This window comes from Sphaerodactylus townsendi, linkage group LG06 (assembly GCF_021028975.2).
Source record: "Sphaerodactylus townsendi isolate TG3544 linkage group LG06, MPM_Stown_v2.3, whole genome shotgun sequence".
In the NCBI taxonomy this organism is placed as follows: Eukaryota; Metazoa; Chordata; class Lepidosauria; order Squamata; family Sphaerodactylidae; genus Sphaerodactylus; species Sphaerodactylus townsendi.
The window spans coordinates 56,658,899-56,679,276 of NC_059430.1; the positions used below are offsets into that span (position 1 = coordinate 56,658,899).

At 40.3% G+C, this 20,378-nt stretch overlaps 1 protein-coding gene across 10 annotated transcripts in view; it reads left to right on the top strand.

The window, feature by feature from the left end:
• KCNC2 (potassium voltage-gated channel subfamily C member 2) overlaps positions 1–20,378 on the top strand; it is a 107,245-nt gene that overhangs the window by 74,524 nt on the left and 12,343 nt on the right. The gene's annotated exons all lie outside the window — the stretch shown is intronic.

Below are 20,378 nucleotides of genomic sequence, written 5' to 3' on the forward strand. Positions count from 1 at the left end.
TCCAGCTTGGAACTGTTCCATGATCTAAGGAAAACAATTAAATATGTAGTATGATGATGTGCTATGTGGGTTTTATATATTTGGAGACTTTCCATGTAGCAGTGCCAATCTGGTAGCATTCAGGAGGGGATCAAGTTACAGCTCAAAGTGGCTGTGAGGCTGGAGGAGAGAGAGGGGGGAAAGAGAGAATCCAAAGCTTACTCTGAGTAAGACAGGCCCAGTTCACTGTCCAAAGGGAGAAGTTGAGGGTTGCGATGGGATGCTACCAGATATTCCTTTGGGATTATATGGCACAATGAATTGTTTTCCTCCCAGAGGATAAAAATACTCTTGCCAAGGTCCTGTTGTTGGCTGATGGTTCCACACTTGGAAAGCAGCAATCAAATGCCACCAGTCTTATGGCTGAAAGTGCCAGCAGAGTCATGGCTTATGGAGTGGTTTAAGGGGGCAGTCATGGTTGAGAGAACCTCCTGGCACCTGGGCCAGAGTGAAATACCTCCTTTTTGAGGGAAAAGCTCTATTTTGGTTAGGAAACTGGTACCACCTTTGACAGAATTAGGAAAAGTCTATTTACTGCAAAATCCCTAGGTATTATCTCCCCAAACATTGGGGATTTCAAGCAAAGGTACTTTCCTAAGGCCAGAAGCTTTCTACGAAGTTGTATCCCTATCAGCAGTTATTATTTAAATCCCCATCAATCCCCTGTAGATCATTTACATTTCAGACATTTTCTTTTCATTTTCTGGGGATATCTGGGTGGTACTGATCGACTTGAAGGATCTGTATTTTTATGTATCCATTCACCAGTCTTGTAGAAAGTTTCTAAGGTTTCAGTGTGGGGATAATCTTTATGAATATAATGTTTTACCCTTTGGATTAGTGACAGCCCCACATATCTTTACCAAATGTAGTGCCCATCTTATCATCAAAAGGTTGTGATATGTATTCTTTGAATCAAGCCTGGAACGTGATTTGGCTTTTGCCTCCCATACACTAACTAACAGGTTTTTCATCCACACACAAGAAAGGATAGGTTCCATGTCTCTCTGGGCTGAGGTTTCCTGGTTGGGGCAATGGAGTATACCAAGCAACATTTCTCTGTCTGCCATCCATGTGATAGGAGAAAGCAACACCCCTGCTAATTTCCTTAGCAGACAGGTTTTGTCAAATCACCAGTGATCCATCAGTGCCCATAATTTACTTCCAGTTTTCAGGGAATAGAGATTCCCTTGTGGTGACCTGTTTGCTACCAAGAGCAAATGCAAAGTGTTCCAGGACAGGGACAGACAAGTGTTCCAGGACAGGGACAGACAAGGAGTCATTGGGGGGATGCCTTAAAACTGGGTTGGTCATGTTGCCTCTGCTATGCCTTCCCTCCCTTCCTTCTGATGCACAAGGCCCTAGCAAAAATGACCTCAGATCAGTCAACAGGGATTGTCATTGCCCCCTATTGGCCAAAGACATTACACTGCCTGCATGTTTCCTGAATCTCCAGGCGAGCAATCACTCCACACACTTGATGGCTGTTGGGCTCTCTATTTAATTTCAGTTGTACAAATTCATTTCCACAAGACAAGATTGTATTTATTTGCTTCATAGATCATAACAAGGGCAAAGCTGCTGCTGCTCAGCCATTTCTAAATGAATGGTTTCTGCCAATAGATTGGCATGTAGCAGTGCTAAGGTAGATTGTCCACTTCAAGTTAAGGCTCATTCCACCAGGTCACAAACCAGGGGCAACCTCCACAGCAACTGGTGTGCTCCAGGTTTCTCTAGTATTATTCCATCAATGTGGATTTCAGGAAAGATGTAGCTGTTCTGAGAGTAGGTTTACAGTATTTCATTGACAAGTGAACACCTGCCTCCATGGTAAGTAAGTGTGCTACTTTTCCATGCAGGACCCCATTGAAGAAACAACACTGAAGATAAAGTTGCAATTAGCTGTAATTGTTGCTCATTGAGTGATTTCTGTGAAGGCATGCATCCCTCCCTCCTTTCCCTGAGGTTGCTGCCATTCTGCCTTCCTGGTACTCTTCCATGGTAGTGTAGAACTGAGGGAGGAGCACTCTCCCTGCCTCCATCATATGACCATTTGGACAGGAAACCAGCCCTCTCTCTGCTCCAAAAGGGAGGGGGAGAATGTTCCAAGCACTCTAAAGCCTTGGGAAGCCTTTTAGTCAGTTATTTGTGATTGGCCTGAATCTGTGCAGTCCCTTTATTTGACTGCACAGACATTCAATGAATAATTACAGGTAAGTGTAACTTTGTTTTCTTCTTGTTTTCAGAATTTAATATGCCAGTCTTAAAGAAGTACTGAATCTGCTTGGAATGGTGTTGCAGTACCACAGACTGGTATCACCAATAGCTGCAATTCCATATGGTGTTAACTGTGTATTGTGTTGACTATACAGTCATAACATGTGGTAACATGACTCCTTCCCATAATGGAACTATACAGTGATTAGACAGCTGAGTTCACTTCATAGTGTAAATTTTATTGGCACCCTCCCTAAACAATAAAGTGTTTGAAATACAGCCCCACAGTTTTCTCATTTGTTCAATAAATGTGCCATATTACTGAAAGCCTGGCTTGCCATTGTGTTTCCCAGTCATCTACACTTTATCCCCAGCAAGTTGCATACTCATATTGACCTTGTAAGGATGGAAGGCAGAGTCATCCTCGAGTTGGCTGCCTGAAACTGATTTCTGTTGGAATCAAACTCAAGTTGTGAGCAGAGCTTTGATTGCATTATTGCAGCTTACTACTCTGTGCCACGGGACTCTTAATGTCTTTCTCTGTAAGAAATATAAATAAGCAACAGTCAGAGGAACTGCATGATTCATAACATTTTTATTTAATAAACAATAATAAATACAAGGGGGTTATGCTCTCCCCACCCTAGTTCTCTCATGGTTCGGAGATTAGCATTCAACCTTATCCTGAGAAAGTTTTTAAAATTGCCCTTTATATTCTTTTCAGAGAGGTAGCTGTGTTAATCTCCTGCAGCCACAACAAAGAGTCTTGTGATGCCTTAGAGTGTAATAATGTATTGTGGCTTAAGCTTTCATGAACCAGAGTTCATTTTGTTAGATGCAGGGTATGTTACATTTTCCTCTGCCAGTTGAATGTAAATTCATTTATCTGACAAAGTGTACTCTGGCTCACAAAAGCCTGTGCCACAATAAGCTCCAAGGTGCCATCACCTTTGCTCCTTTGAATTTGCACTTCTTAAAGCTTTAGAAGTGCATAGTGCTGCTCTTGCTCTGCCTGTTTCTGCACGGGCAGAAAACAGCGCCCTAGGGACGGTAAAAACACCGTCCCTGGGGTGCTGTTCACACAGCTACCGCTGCTGCAGCACAGGTGTGCCGTTCTCGCCCCCTCAAGCGGTGTGAAAACACTGCTTTCTCTTACCTTCTCTCAGTTGCTGTAGCTGTAGAGAAGCCAGGGGACACGCCTCCTGGCCTCTGTCCCTGGAGGGGTTGCCATGGCTATGGGGGCATGTTCCCTGGCCTCTCTATAGCAACAGCAGCCGAGAGAAGGAAAGAGCAGGAAAAAAGCAGCAGGCCCCGTGCGAAGGTGGCCTCGAAGGCCGCTGGGACACCAAGCCATTTGCAGAGCGGCGTGCGAACGGCCCCGGGGGGTGCATCGACTGCGACTATGTTGGTGCACCCCCGCTTGCTCGCCTGTGCAGAAAGGGCCTCTGGGATGTTGGATTGCATTTCTGCATTTCCTACCTCACTGGATCCCTGTGAATCAGGATGTACAGAGAGGCATGGGCCTTGACATCTTTCCTTAAAGTATTTTGGGGGGAAATGGGAGGGCCTTTTGAGTCTCATAGGCTTTTTGTGGGTGAGGGGTAAAACAAAAATCATTGAGGATGACTGAAAGAAACATAGGTTATTTTGCCATCTCACAGTGCCATCTTAAAGTGGCAGGCACATATACAACCAGTGTTTTGCCAGTTGCACTGGCTCCAGGTGGAGTACCGGATCAGATTCAAGGTTGTTGTATTTATGCACAAAACCCTATTTAGTTTGGGATCTGTGTACTTACGGGACCATCTCTTCTGGTATGCTCTCTAAAGGTTGCTTCGGATAGCAAACAGTAATCGGCTGGTGGTCTCTGGCCCAAGGAAATCTGGTTAGCCTCAACCATCTTGAACTATAAATGTAATTTATTGCAATGTTTTAAATTGTTATGTTGAATGTTTGAGTGGCCCCATGACCAGAAGGTGAGGGGCAACATATTAAATCTAATAAAATAAATAAATAAATCCTAAACTGTTACACATTTCTAAGTTCATTGAATTCAGTGGGCTTAGAAGGGCATAGTGCTGTTCAGGTTTTCACTATCATCCTCTTAGTTACTGTATGTTAAAACTAAAGTTCTCATTTTTGACAAGAGTTGGTAGCCCATGTCTTGACAAATTAAGGGTCACAGAATCGAGCAGGTCAAATATATTCTGATATCTTGGCATTTGCTATAGGTATAATTTGTCATGATCCTCACAGCGACAAGCAGTAACTATCTCTGCACATACTAACATTATGGCAATATATCGCTTTTTTTTTTTTTACAGTAAGAGCAACCAATACATTCCTGCTGCCCTGAAGGTTTCTGAGGCTAGGATCGCTCCTCGTTACTGTACGGTTCCCCCATTTGGATTTCAGCAATAAATACATCATTTAATTTTTTACATTCTAAGTTTCTCCGGAAACTAATGGGGCTCCCTAAACTCCCAAGAACCCTGGGCCCTTAGGGCCTTAACCTGAGTTTAAAGTGTAAAGAAAAAAAAACCCTTTAAAAAACCGATTGCCATAAGGCTTCCTTTCCCACAGGGGTTAAAATTAGTTGAAAGTTTAAAATTAGTAGCTCAGGAAAAGAGACTCACATCCATTCAGATGAAAAGCAGCCATTTCCCCCCTGATGTTATTCCAGTCTTATTCCATCTACACTGGCTCCTAACCAGTTTGCTGGCCCAGTTTAAGGAATTGTTAAGGCTTTAAAGCCTTAAACCAGCTTGGAAGTAGGACTGCCTACTCTTAGATGAACTTACTCCACCTCTGTTGTCATTCTGAGACTCTTCTTTGGGTGCTCTTGTCATCAAAAGATAGATGGATGGCAACCTGAGAAAGGGCCTATGCCCTATGGCTTCAACATTAGGGAATTCATTCCCTGGGGAGATTCATCTGTGCCCACCTGTTTCGCCAATGGGTGAAGACTACTTTGTTTGCTGTTTCTTCTCTGGGCCTCTTTCCTTTTCGTGTGTTGTTTAATTATTTTTGTATTTTTAAAACTTGTATTTTTAATGTATTTTTAAATGTATTTTTAAAACTTGTATTTTTAAATGTATTTTTAAAACTTGATCTAATGTTTTTCTTTTTTTGCTGCATTGAGGACTCTGAAGTTGGGTGGAAAGGCAACACATTTTTTAAAAAAATAGTAATTTTCTAATGATGTGTGGTAGCACAAAGCCTCCTGTGCAGGAGACGGCAGGACTGTGCCTTGTCTGTACTATCCTCAGCTGTGCTACAACTACCCCCCTCTCCAGGATTGCATTGCCCTTCATCCTGTTCTTTGAATCTAATGTGCTCAAGTGGTATTTACACCAGTGCAGGAGTCATACCACTGCCTGAGTGATTCCCTCCTCAGAATTGCACTGTAAGAATAAGTAAGAAATGCTAAGGAAGGCAAGGAGACAACATGACACATTTGACTCTCAGAACACTATAGAGAGGTTCCTTTATAAGTATTGCATTAATGGGGTCATAGAGAAAGAACAAAATTAATAAAACCTTTTGTTTTTAACTAATTCTTCTGTTTTTTCTTCCAACCCTTGACATTCTGGTGCATGGCTACATAATGTTTTACCATATTCTAGTCTCTTAGAATTGGTTCTATCTAGGCACTTTCAAGATTATATAGGTCATGCCACTTCAGTAGTGCTTGCTATCTTCCATTACTTCAGTAGTTTTTGCAGGGAATGAGACAGTAGAAAGGACTGTTAAAATATAATCCTATACAGAATTGTGGTTTAGGAAAAAGTTGAAATGAGAACTGTAGAGAGCTAGTTGTAGTATGTCCATGGGGTTATGCCACTTGGGCAAAGTGATATATCCAGATTTATTGAGATACTGTTTTGGAAGTCAGAAAGTTTGGAAGCAAAGTCTTTGAAAAGCTGGTGATAAACTGGATCTTTGAGCAAGGTATGAATGTTGATGGAATGCATAAAGTTGGAGATGTGGAACACTGGACTAGATGGACTCTGGTCTGATCCAGCAGGCTAGTTCTTATGTTCTTATGTTCTTATGTACCAAAAGGAAGTATGAGGAAAGTGAATGTTCTGATAGTTTCCAAGCAATTTTTTCCTCTGTCATTTTTGAAAACCTTTTTACAACAATGTATTCAGATGAAAAGTTTCTGAGTTAAGCTTTCCTTGCTGTGCCATCACATTTATAACATTTTATCTCTCTCGCTGCTGTTTTCCATGCATCTGTGCTGTTGCCCAACTTCCCCTTCAGCACCATTTTTTCATGTCTCTGACCTCACTTCTTTCTCCCTTGCCTCTTTATTTTCATCATTTTGTGTTTGTTGCTGTTGTTTGTCTTGAATTAACAAAGCATTCATTGAACAGAGCTGCAGACCATCAAAGCAATGAATCTATGAAGCGTCATTTGAATGAATAAGCTAACACATTTTTTAAACTAACTTTGTAAATAAGTGATCAATCAAAGAATTTCAAGATAAATGCAAAGCATATTATTCCACAAAAAAGAATGATGCTGAAATGCAAAGCATATTGCTAAAATCTTGTATTATCACTAACCTTTATGATATATTATATATTCTGTTGAAAAGGGAATTAAAGGGAAATAGCTAAACAATTAATCACACTATGAAAGAGGATAATAGTAAGTCAATATAACTTTTATTTTGTGAGAAAATTTTTAAAAGTTATAATAGTAACCACTCATCAGTGGTTTGTTTTAAAAAATGATTTCAGATTATTAGAATTTACATTAATAATGACCATTTTTTTAAAAAATGATTCTGTATGTATAATTTATTTCCTCTCTTGATTTCTAGAACGGATTGTAACTATGATTTGATTCCCTTTACTTTTTCTGTTTTGTTAATTTTTATCTGTAAAAAAGTTGACTGCCAAAAACATACAGTCCAAAATCCATATGACAATAAATCAACATGTCACCATATCAAGTTAATTGGAACTTGTGGAATCCAATATCAATAAGTTTGTCCAATATTTGTTATTACCCAGGGAGATTTTCCTGCTTTTCCATTTGTGTGTGTTGGGGGTGGTGGTTATTGATTGTTTCTGATATTTGCTTGGTCACAGTATGTTTATTATGGGGTAACTATGCTGGCTTCTTTGAAGTTCATAACAAATACCTCTAAGCAACACTTTTCATTAATTCATAACACCATAACCATTCATTCATAACACCATAACCATTAATTTGCTTTTGCTGGATGTTTGTTTGAAGACACTGGTGATGATGGTTTCAAAACATTTTGTCCCTTATAAGGGTGAATATGCTGCTGCCAGACTGAATGATATCACCATATTGTACATTGCTGACATCTGCTTACTTGCATTTGTCATCCTTATGTAAAACACCGTCTGTCGGGAAGGAATACTGTTCTACTTAACAGAGGGACAACCCTGTGCGACGTATTGGCCATCTGTACTAAGTTGTGAATGTTTGATAACTTACGTAACAGTAGAAGGACAAGGAAAGCTCTTGGGCTTAATATAGATTTGAAAAGCAGTTTTATTTCTGTCTTCCAATCCTTAGTGAATTTTTTTCAATTTGATTTCTTTAATTTGATAGTAGTGCATGCAGAAATAGTGAGTATGCCAATTTTTAATGGTAGTCTGATTATATCAGTGCCTATACCAATCTCTTCTGCTTCTTATTTTGACTATACAGCTATGTAAAGAACTTTCTGCATCATCAGGCTTCTTTAAAAGGTATTCCTGTGTACCTCTTAATTCCTGTGAATTAAGTTTGATAAGTTATATAAAATTTGATCCCTTTGTAAGATGCCATCAGAATGGAAAATCTCTTTGTGATCTAAGTGTCGAAATTAAAATATGAAGCAATGAGAAACAGTTGACTGTATCAACAGGCTAACTTATTTCAGCACATACTCTAGTAACTGTATTTTAAAGATCTGATAATTTAAGCAAGTGGTAATCTATTACTATCTACCAAGCAGACAGCAATATCATTGAATATGTCCAAGCTACGAGAGACTAATGAGGACATAAAACACTCCAGAGAAGGCAAGTTTTGTTGTATAGGATTATGATATATGGTGTGCAGATCTCAGGCATACACTTTTTATTTAAACATGGTTGGTACTTTCTGTATAACTTACTGTTGCTGTTTCAGTTTTTTACCTGGAAATTCATTATCTATAATTAATTTAGTGTGTGTTCTGCCCTATGCTGAGAGGCACCTATCCATTTGATTTATGTTTGCTATGCCCTGAATACTCCCTGATTTGCCCACAAATGTTTGAATGCCCTCAAAATTAATAAGTTACATCTTGGTTGCCGAGGGGCTGTTTGACTCCCAAGTTCTGAATTACTGCTCTATAGTTATATGCATACTTAACATTATTAAAAGAATATTTTTCTTTTGGATATTATGATTCGGAAGTTCAGCTAGGATGCAAATATGCTCTGCTTGCAGAGTTCTCAGTTGGCCGCATTAGGAAACAGGACATTTGGATACTTTAATTTGATCTATTAAGCCTCTTCTTATGTTTTAAGATATCTGCTATATTGAGACACCAGAATGTGTTGATCATATACTTCTTCTGTTTTAGTTTTATCAACGTAATGATTTTTTAAAGTCAATTATTCCTGAACATCTATAGTGCCCTCAGCATTGAATTCAACTAATCATAACATTTTTCTCTGCAACAGTCCATTGTGAGTTTCTAGGTTTTTGACTGTGGAAAATTTGAAGGATACATGAGTCAAATAGAATGTTAAAATGCACTACGAATTGGCATTCAATTTGATGCGTGCTTTCTGAATTCAGCCCACATCTAGTTCTTTACTTTGTTATCAGCCACTGTTGTCAGAGATCTATTATGTGAATCTTGATCTGTGGGTTTTGGTTTTTTTGGATCCCATATATTATTGGTAGTCATTATTTATTTACTTCAGAACAATGCAAATTGCTTTGAGTCCTCATTGGGGATTAAAGTGGGGATGGGGATTAAATAATTGACTCTCCACAAAGGAATTCTATAGTTCGGCAACTTGTGAAATAAGTTTATACTTGAACTTGTTCTTATACAAGAAGTGGAAGTTCTTTATCATAAGAGAACTCCTTTGTGGTGAGGAAAGGCAGAGTAAAGGCTTCTATCTGTTTATCTAAACTAGAATGGAAAGAGGTTATGAAAGCATGTTCAATCCTCATGGTGGTTAGAGGAAAAGAAGAAGAGAGGGATTGGGAAAAAGGAACCCCTCTGACTAGCATTCTGGGTAACAAAGGGACTGCAGCAGAAATGGACAAAGGAACAGTCATAGAGCATCCTATTTACCCCTATACTGGCTCACGTGCCCCCCTGAGGCTTCAAAGTCTATGCTAGTATTAAATAACATTGCATTGTTAATTCCTTTGAACATTGGTGGACTCGAATCTAGTTGTACTTACATCTAATTTTTGTTGTTGTAGGCTACAGGAAATACATTCTTTAGTCCAACCACTGTGGCCTTCTGATTGCTAGATGGATTGATCTTTCCCATTTCCCATCCATTCTCTCTCTCTCTCTCTCTCTCTCTCTCTCTCTCTCTCTCTCTCTCGTTTCTTCAGATATATAATTCTCCATTGAAGATCCTTTTTCCCTCTTATCTTACAAAAACAAACATCCCTGTAGCTCCGAGGAACTTAAGTTGGTACAAAGACAAACAGGACTGACTGAACTTGAAACCCTGATAGTCTGAGTAGTTTCATGATGCTACCTAGCAGTTTGTGGGGGCCGGGGGGGGGCATTACCCCTGGTGGAAAATCCTGGAAGGGCTTAGAGCCAGGAGGGAAACTATCTACACTGGGAAATAAAGGGAGGCCATGAACCTTACTGCCCACTTTCAATAGTTTATGCCTCTGTGTGTCAGAGAGGAGAAAGAAAATGCTAAAAAAGGAAAAATTTTGGAATTTTGTCATAGCTTCAAATGATTTCTGTTACTTTGGTAGCAATACCACAGAACTTTATATCACATCAGCTAAATCTTCATCTCACAAAACCACCCACATAATTATAACAGAAATGTTTGGATTTCTGCCAGCATAAGAAGTGGTTTCATAAATCAACAGAGCAAAGTGCTCCAAAACATGTGTTCCATTATGCTCCTTAGCATTACACTGCAACAATATTTTGCAAATGAATCAGTTAAAAGATAGCTGTTTTCCAGTATGTAGGTGATTCTTAGAAATGTCAATTAACTTGAACCTTGCATAGTTTATGAGGATATATTAGGATGTCTTGAGAATAGAGATGCAGTAAAGTAACTAACAATGCTAGCTGTGATCCACAGTTCTGTGGTTCATATTTTGTTTGGACCATTAATTTGCAAAGTAACCTGCATTTTTAACCTCAGAACTTTATCTACAATATAATAATACTGACCTGTCTTACTGTATTAGTGTCATTTTTAGTGAAATACTGTAGCTGAAGTGCTTTGATCTCTCAAAAATTCAGTAGATGACATCTAAGGTAATTGTTAAGAGATTTGTCCCTTGTGCCTAAACCCAACTTCCATTGAGGAACTTCTCCAGCAATCAAATGCCACCACTGGGATTATCAGAGGGTGGGGGAGACTGCATATAGGCACTTTTCCCTTGTGCTTATATTCAGACCTGTTGAGAAAATCTTTATTTGTATGCTATTTGTTTTTCCACTTTTTAAAAACATAAACAATTTGAGATCACTTTTGAAAGCTAACACACACACACACCAACAATAAAGAAACAGTTGTGCCTGTTTCACTTGTGGCTTGGTGCCAAATTATGCGAACAAAAATGGATGACTCATGTTTAAAGCTCACTAGGAACAGATGGGAGTAGATGGTAATCAGCATCCCACTTTATGAATAACACAAGATTGGAAAGATAGTGACTTGTACATGCTAAACCATTTCCTTTATTATCATTTTTGTTAAAACTTCCATCTTTCAGCAGTTATCCCAATTTAAGGTAATATTCACAGCAAAACACTGAGCAGTTCTTCTAGTGAAAAATCTCATTTTTAAAAATACCATGTATATTTTAATTCCCTCCGCATTGGTAATTGCAATAGTTACTAGAAGATTATTACCTCAGTATAAGTTACTTGAGCAATACCAAAAAAATCCAGCAAAATTAAGATTTGGCTTTATTAGGCTTTAAAATTATTGTTAAAACTGAATAAGGAGAATATCTGATTTGGTAAACCTGAATATTTTTGGATTTTCTGAACAATCCAAAAAAAATCAGGTCCGTATGGATTTTTTTGGGGGGGGGGTAGTTTTTTTTTTTTTTCCGGCCTGTAAGGAATGCATTTTAAAGCTTGTGGTGCAAAAATTGCAGGGTATCTTCAGGAGACTCTCTTGATGTTACTTCCTGGGTTTGGTGAAGTTTTGCTCTGGGGGTTCAATTTTATGGACCCCCAAAGGGGGTGCCCCATCCCCTGTTGTTTCCAATGAAAGCTAATAGGAGATGCCCTGAGCAAATTTAGCAATTAAGTTTGAATGTAATTATTAATAATGCATTGTGGAATTTATAAGCACTTTGTGACTTTTGTGAAATAAACTTGTTAATTAATATTAGGTATGAGCACTAAAATAATTAAAATGAAGCATTACAATATGCTTGGGTATATAAATAAATGTCCTTTGAGGTATTATATAGACGTATCAATGGTACAGTTCTTCCTGTATAGTTTAATTTTCTATATAATTCATATACTTTGCATCACTGAAATTAGCTGGTTCTTTTCCTAGCCTTTAAAACCAAGAATACAGCTTAAATTTCTATTTTTATCTTTTCTGGTTGGAATTTAACTTATGTAGGTAACTGTTGAGTTTGTCCTTCCATGCAAAACAAAGTTGCTATGGTGGTTTAAAGAGCAAACCCCCTCCAAATTGCCCCTTTGGCCCCTTCCCAACTCCCTTGCCATCAGACTGCTTCATACATAGCCTGCTTCTGGCATGCTGTGTGTGTACAAGGATCAGTTCAAATTATCTACCTCTCCCTAGGTAACTACACATTGCTCCTTGGCTCTTGACAATGGACATTTAAATGTACTGCTGCAGCCGATAAGGACCCCACCACGAATACACATTTCCCTTAAGTTACGTGAGGCCCAGGAAATCTCACCTTGGCTTGCTGCCATGGTGGCTATCTCGCTGCTTCAGCCACAGCTGCTCGTGTGGTCCCAGTTGCCATGCTAAGGTTGTTCTTGCAGCTTTGTTGGTATAGCTTTCCGTTTGTACTCCTCCTTCCTTGCCACAGCCATATCTGTGGCATGTTATTGGTAGTTTTCAGGATTGTTGTTCACATCTAGGCTGGTATTGGGGATAAGTTTCAGACAGCTGGGGCTTCTGTGTAACATACATCTGTATAAAAATGTAAATGGAACAAACAGCAATAAATATAGGTGTGTGCAGTGGTGGGATTAAAATAATTTAACATCCGGTTCCAGTGGTGGGATTCAAATAATTTAACAGCTGGTTGTTTACAATCACCATTTTAACAACCGGTTCTGCCGAAGTGGTGCGAATCTCCTGAATTCTACCACTGGGTGTGTGTATCTTAAGTAGCTTAGTGAATTAGTGAATTACCTTTTGCTGTCCTATTTTAATCTGTGTTTCTTCATTTAAGGATTTAAAAAATGATTAAGCGCTGAAGTAAATTTACTAAATATGTACTAATGTCAACTGATGTCCACTCTGAATGTGAGATTAACACTGTCAGATTTGGTAATTATTAGGCTCTTTGCCCTACTTCAATTCAAGGGCAAAATTATAATCCCAGGAAGTTCCTTTACAATTCAAAATTCTGTTTAAACTCAGAAATAACTTCCTTATTCCATGAGCAGAGCCACAGAGTAACTGCTAGTCTGCTCCCTAATAGGTTTAGCTAGGCAGTCTATGCATTGTGAGACCATGTAGCTGGAATTTTAAGATTTCAGTCATGCCAGTGTCCCCAGCAATTGTGCTGTAGCATCCTAACTAGATTTTGTGTTGTGATGACTGGGCCATGACAGACAGGGCAGCAGAACCAATCAGGGCCCCACAGCCTGGTCCTGTGCTCCTCACAGGCGGCAAGGGGCAGGAAAGGACATGGCCATGGATGCTGGCTCTGGGTCTGTGGCAAACCCCGCCCCCCCCAAACATTTCAATCCCAGTTCAATCTGTCTGTGCTCAGAAATCATCATTTTATATCCATTATGTACTCATTATAACTTTTGTATATATTAAAGTATTTCAGTGGAGTATATGCAAGTCAACTGACATTCTAGGCTCTCAGTTTATCCAGCAGGCATTACAGTATCTCCCACTGTTCCCAACAGGCAATTTTGAGATTTGTTTTAGTACATGGCCTCTTGATGCATATTTGGCTGTCTCTGATGTTTACTGTAATATCCAGCAGCTGCTGCCACAGATACTTAGAACCCCTCTATGTTGTGGGAGAAAGCATCCCTCCCCCATAGCAGATCTCCAGCTGCTCCCACTTCGTTGCCACCCCAGGGGCCCCAACAAGGCTATAGCATCCAGAATCTGTTAGCTGCCCATCTCCCCTATCATTCTCCTCCTTATCCCCCTCATCGAGCCTGCCCACTGCACTGCCTCCCCACCTCTCAGTTGTTTATTCCAGTGACTCCATGATTCCTTGTGAGGGAGCATGTATAACTAGCCCAAAGAGACCCAGCTAATTTCCATCACACGACCGGGGATTTGAGCCTGAGGCTACAAGATTCTAGTCTGACATTAATCATTTCAGCACAGTGACTTATTCACTTAGATCATACATGAGCCAGCAAAGTGAGTCGGCAAGCAGCAACAGGTATGAGGACAGCTTTGGGTGCTGCTGCTGAGCCCCTGCTATGTTTAGCAGATGACCATGATAAGGACCAGTGGCACCTGCACTGTAAAGTTTTAAGGCTTTGTATTTTAACTGGGGTTATTCAATTTGTTTTATTGTATTGTTGTTTGTTGTGCACCGCCCTGAGCCCTTTGGGGGTAGGGCGGTTTACCAAATCGAATAAATAAATAAATAAATAAAAATAAAAAAATAAATGAGGTAATACTGGAAAATTACTGGAATGAAGATTCTTGCATTAAGCAAGGACTGTGGTGAGCACAGCCATCTACAGCCACCAAAGGCTCCCAAGAGATGTGTCATCAGGCAGCCTTCAGGAGAATCACAGCAGCACAAATGGATTGGCTCCACTACAGCACCTCAACAAAGCAGCCTGCGGGGTGGGGCGGGGGCTGTCAAATGCATGAGCTTACAGCCCACTGCAGAGCTGAAAACTTGGACCCTGTCCCCATCCCCAGCAGCTTTCCCAAGGCACTCTCCATGCAACAATCCCCCTTGTGTATAAGGGGCTATGGTGTTGGGAAGCCATCGCTCCTCACCAGAGTGACTCCTAGCTAAGAGCAAGAGGAACAGGGAAGCAGGTTTGGGAAACAGGCCCCTACTTACACCACTGCCCTTTTGGATCATACCTCTGAACTGATTTCCCGTTAGGATTCTGAAATGAGAGAAATCAATCACAGATTGTGAACTTTGGGTGTTTCTGCAAAATGCCCACACAGTAGTGCAGAGTGCCCTTTCTGTCTATTTTTAATTTGCCACCACCAAAGTGCCTCACTACTCACTTTAATTCCACATAGCAGGGATCTGAGAGACAAGTCTTGTACTGTGCACCCTATCTTGAGTGTTGTGGGTCAACCTAATCTGGGGATTTGTAGAGTGAGGGGGGTCACAATTGGGTGCTGGGGAGGGCAGTTGGCCAATACATGGGGGTATAGGAACAGGAAAATAGCCTGAATATTATATTTGATATAGAAGAATAAGGGATCTATATAAACTGAAAATCAAGGAGTCTCTCTCTCAGTAGTAAAAGGTGACTTGTCAACAAAGGTACAAAGTAGGAAGATCTTGTCATATTACTAAGTAAGTTATAACATCCTGAAACAGGACAGGACTCTAAAGACAGCATCTCCTAAAGTCCAAAATACATCCTCAGCTAGGTAGAGGAACTTAGTTAATGAATACAGATGTCAAATAAATGTTTAAAGGTTAGAAGACAGGTAACATCTAATGAGATAATTAAAACGTGTTTTTCTATATTTTAATGAACTCTGAAATGATAGTGAAATATATGGAAAGTATATATGGCATTTATTCTATTTGAATAACATTATAAGAAGGGCTGTAATCATTTTAACTGTTTTTAGTGAATAAGATGTATGTGAAATCATTTAATCCTGGAAGAGGCTACTTCACACCATAGCCCCCTTCAGGAATGTTGGAAACTGGATAACTTGATTGAAAGGCTGAAAATAGTTTTATTGCCTGACCTATGGAAGGAGCTATCCTAGCAAAATTTGTGTTAAACTAGCAGAGGAAATTTGTATTTGTGTTAAACTGTTAAATTAGCAAAAATTGATTTTATGGTGGAAGGTATGTACAGAAGAAGATCATGACGTACCGGTATGCATTTTGAAAGTATAAGAACCGAAATCTGTGACTGGGAAAGCGTGTCTCTATCTAGAGAATCCTGTTTCAGAGACTGAGGCGCTTTCCGCGCACACATGGAAACGCACCTCCACCGGCATGAGTTGTGAGCAACAAATATCCCATAATTTATTTCATATAAACTGTTGATTGCTCCATTAAGTTTGATCAAAATGTTCTCAACCCCTAATTAACCCTTCTATGTTATATCAGTCCAGGAACACCAGCAGATTAATTTTTTGAAAAATAGCTTGAATGAATGTTTATTTTTCTTACTCTGAGGTGGAGATTGTCTTAGCACAGGTGATTCCCACTATTTTGTCAAGGAGGCAGGATATTTGTTAGTTTTTGAATACAAGAGCAATTAATACCCCTTAATCCTAGCTAAACAGTTCTGGATCTGTTAGGCTTCAGAGCCTGAGGGGTGAACCTAAAGGCCCCAAGGAATTCCTTTCTAGAAATAGTGGTCTTCCCCACTTTTTCAGCAGGTTAAGTCTGGTCTATGCTAACAGATTCTGTGCTCTACCAAGATTGGAGTCCTGTAGCACCTTAGAGACCAAAAGCTCATCAGAGCTTTAAGAAAAACTTATACCCTGAAAACCTTGTTGGTCTTTAAGGTGGCACTGGACTCGAGTATGTTCTGTTTTACTATAGACCAACACCATTACACTCGAATATGTTCTGTTTTACTATAGACCACTGGTGGCGAACCTTTGGCACTCCAGATGTTATGGACTACAATTCCCATCAGCCCCTGCCAGCATGGCCAATTGGCCATGCTGGCAGGGGCTGATGGGAATTGTAGTCCATAACATCTGGAGTGCCAAAGGTTCGCCATCACGGCTATAGACCAACACCATTACACTCTGAAATTATAGTATCCCAAGCAGTGCTATGGATATGTTGCAGTCACATAACCTCATGTCTCAGAATGCTAACAGATCTCTGGGAACCATACTGAGCATAAGTTTGAGATTCCTCTTCGCAGGTCAAAGGAATTCTCTGCTCTCACTAGAAAGGCTTAACTGGCTACCACATCTCTATCTGCTAGGGCCTCTTACTGTACATGTATTTAGGTTGCTCCAGTTGATTCTTGAGGGGGAATAACAGGGCTAAGGAAGTAGTGTCTAGACTTCTCAAAGCTTCCTTTTTCATAGATGAAGCTAGTCTAGATACTGTAATATGCCTTGTCAGCCTGTTTGAGTCTGAGGAGATACAGTGAGGTATCAATGTCTAAACATCCTAGTGGTGACAATAGATCTAAACCTGGAGAAGTTATTTCTGCAGGAAGACTAGACACAAAGTCCTGTTAATTTGTTGCAGTATGTCCTGAGGTCCAGTTCTGCAGATCTCATCTTAACTCTTCTGCATGATCCAATAATTTACTGTATCCTGTTCAATTGTTAAGGTTCCTTGCACAGTCCTTTCCAGTGGGCCTTATCTGAGACAGTAGTAAAGTAAAATGTGAAGATCAACATTTCAGACTCTTTCAACCAGAGTACTCTCTGTACTGTAGACTCACTGTACCGGTTTCCCTAGCAGCTTAATTTCTCCCAGGGAGAGTGTATTTAATACTGGCTGACATCCAAAACTCTTCAGATACCAAGCTGGCATGGTAGGGAGCTACTGGTCAGGCAAACAGGCCCAGGCAAGTTATCCAAAATGTGGTGGTAGTCTCTTTCATGCTCCATGCTGTCTATATGAAAAATGGAAAATTAGCTTAAGAGCAGACTCTTTGGCCGTGTCCGCGACAGGTGGAATACAAGGCACGCCAGGGATGTCTAAAGAAAAACTTCTTCTCCCTGGGAAGCGGGTTCCTCCAGACGGTGATGCAGCAGCTACCGGCTCGCCACCCCCCCTGCGTGCCAAGAAGGTTATTTGCCTCGAGCTTCGGTACTCCACCCTGTTGCCCGAGGTGGTTTTTTTGGAAGGCGCAAGCTGCCTTTCCAACCGCTGCCGTGGTGGAACAGCAGCGGCTGGAAGCGCCATTCCTCGCCTATCCTTGGAATGTCGCATCTTTGTCTCCTTCTGGCTTTCCTCGACGTGTCGCAGAGGAGGCTAGGGACACGCCCCTGGCCTGGGAGACGCAGGTAACGGGCGCTCAGTGATTAACGCCTCTGCAGTTCCTATACCGACTGTCATCGTGCAAATGGTCTCGAGGGAGGGCATTGACGTGTTATGCCGACGCAGACTTCAGCAGCTTGCAGCCCTCGTATGAAAAGGCCTTGAAAGGCTTAGCAAAAAAGGTCAGGCAAGCTCAATTTTTATTGCCTCTGTATAATAAGGTCAGCTTTTGCAAGAAATTCTTCAGGAAAGCAAATAAAGTTAACAATTTTATTAAGGAATAGTGCGGGCACATAAGCACACAATAATCAAAGCATCAGAACTTACCCACTGTCCTAGGATATAAGGAGTGTTGAGTGGATAGATCTGGAATAGATGAGCGAATTGGGGAGCAAGTGTTATAACTCACCTGATCTTGGAGTAGAATGGTTCAGTGAACAGAATTGAGCAGTCCAAGCTTAGCTGTGATAGAAGAACAACTCATTGTGGAACAATATCACAGACAGAGTGGTATCCAGAGATAGTGAACACTGGCTATTGGGAGAGGGGACCTTATAGGAAAAAGGGACCCTCGAGATTATGCCAAATGACCCTTAATCTCCTAGGAAAAAGAGGAGTCCTGCCTTTCCAGGCAAAGACAAGAGACATACATCAACCTTTATGGTTGGGTCATTAATCTAATTGATGGGCCAAGCTAGGAAATGCATGAAAAGGGGAAAGGCAGCTGATGGAATTACAGCTATAGAACAGATACAGTGAAATGAGGTGATAGAGAGATTAGTCAGAGGAAGAACTAAGAACTCTTACCCTCTAAACGTCGCTACAGAGCACTGCACACCAAGACAACTAGACATAAGAACAGTTTTTTCCCGAATGCCATCACTCTGCTAAACAAATAATTCCCTCGATAATGTTAAACTATTTATTATATACTTATTATATAATTACTGCACTACTTTTTTCATCATTCCTATTACCCATCTCCTCCCACTTATGACTGTATGACTATAGCCTGTGCTGACATTTTATTTTACATTTTATTTTATTTTATTTTATTTTATTTTATTTTATTTTATGATTTTACATTTTATGTTTTCATTACTACTGATTGTTTCCTGATTGCTTACTAGACCTATATGACAATCATTAAGTGCTATACCTTATGATTCTTGACAAATGTATTTTTCTTTTATGTACACTGAGAGCATATGCACCGGAGACAAATTCCTTGTGTGTCCAATCACACTTGGCCAATAAAGATTCTATTCTATTCTATTCTAGAAGTGTTGGGTTAATACAACTCTAGGCTGGAATACTTGGGGCAAACACATTAACAAATTATTTGTCTTTGCAGGAATGTATTGTCTAGGGCAGGGAAATTTTGCTGTCTTAATTCCTTTGAGAAGAGTGTGAAATAGAGTTTTTTCATGGCAGATATAAATGGCATGTCCAGACAGGTTTTTCTGTGTCCTTGTGGGTACACTGAGTCAATGCAGTATACTGCTAGGCATCCCAAGGGTTGGCAGGATGAGTAGAGGCACAGTGCTGACTTAAAAGCAGGGTTCCCCCAATCCACCATGGATCAACTTGGTAACACCAGAGTCTGGGAGAAGCCTATCAACTGACTAGAAATCAGGGCTATTGGATTATCTGTCTTAAGGTCAAACAATACATCTGCCTGATTTATATATCAGGCAGGGAGGAACCATTTCTGTTTCTCTCTATCAGGAGGCAACTTTGCCTTTAATGTTGGCAGAGGAGCAGCCAGTTTATATGGGCAAGGCATATTCCTGGGCTCTGGAATATCCAGGCTAACAGTTTAGCAAGTTGATCAACTGTAAAGAGAAATATTTGAAACCATTTTTTTTTCAAATAGATCTCTGAGAGATTCAGTTTTATAGGTAGACCATCTTGTACCCAGTCCTATTCTTTTCTGGGGATTCAGTACAGAATGATTTGATACCTCAGCATACTTCTGTCTAGATGCATGCCATGTATGCTTTCTTCCACTCCCCGCTGTTTTCAGAGTTCATGAGAAAACACAGATACAAGAAAACTACTCTGAGCTGTTCAGTACCTCATCTGTCACACAGACTATGATAATTAAGTACTGCCTCCTTGACTAAATGGTAGGAATCACCTATGCTAAGAGGCTCCTGTTCCTCAGTCTAGAAAGAATCTTCACAGTAAGTGTCCAACATTTCTTCCCGTTTTTTTTCCTTCTAAACCTCCCTGCCTTCCCTTTCAGTGTTTTGGTGTCTTGCATTTTAGATTGTAAGCCCTTATGAGCAGGGGACCTGTGTTCTTATTTTACTTTGTTTACTTTATTTCTTACTTTTCTCTAATTTAAGGGGTCTCAAAGTGTCTTACAATCACAGTGCTTTCATTTCCCCACAACAGGCATCTTGTAAGGAAGGTGGGGCTGAAATAGTTCTGAGAGTACTGTGACTAGCCCAAGGTCATCCAACAGGCTTCACATGGAAGAGTGGGGAATCAAGCCCATTCTCCAGATTAGAGTCTGCTGCTCTTAACCACTGGCTCTGAGCCAA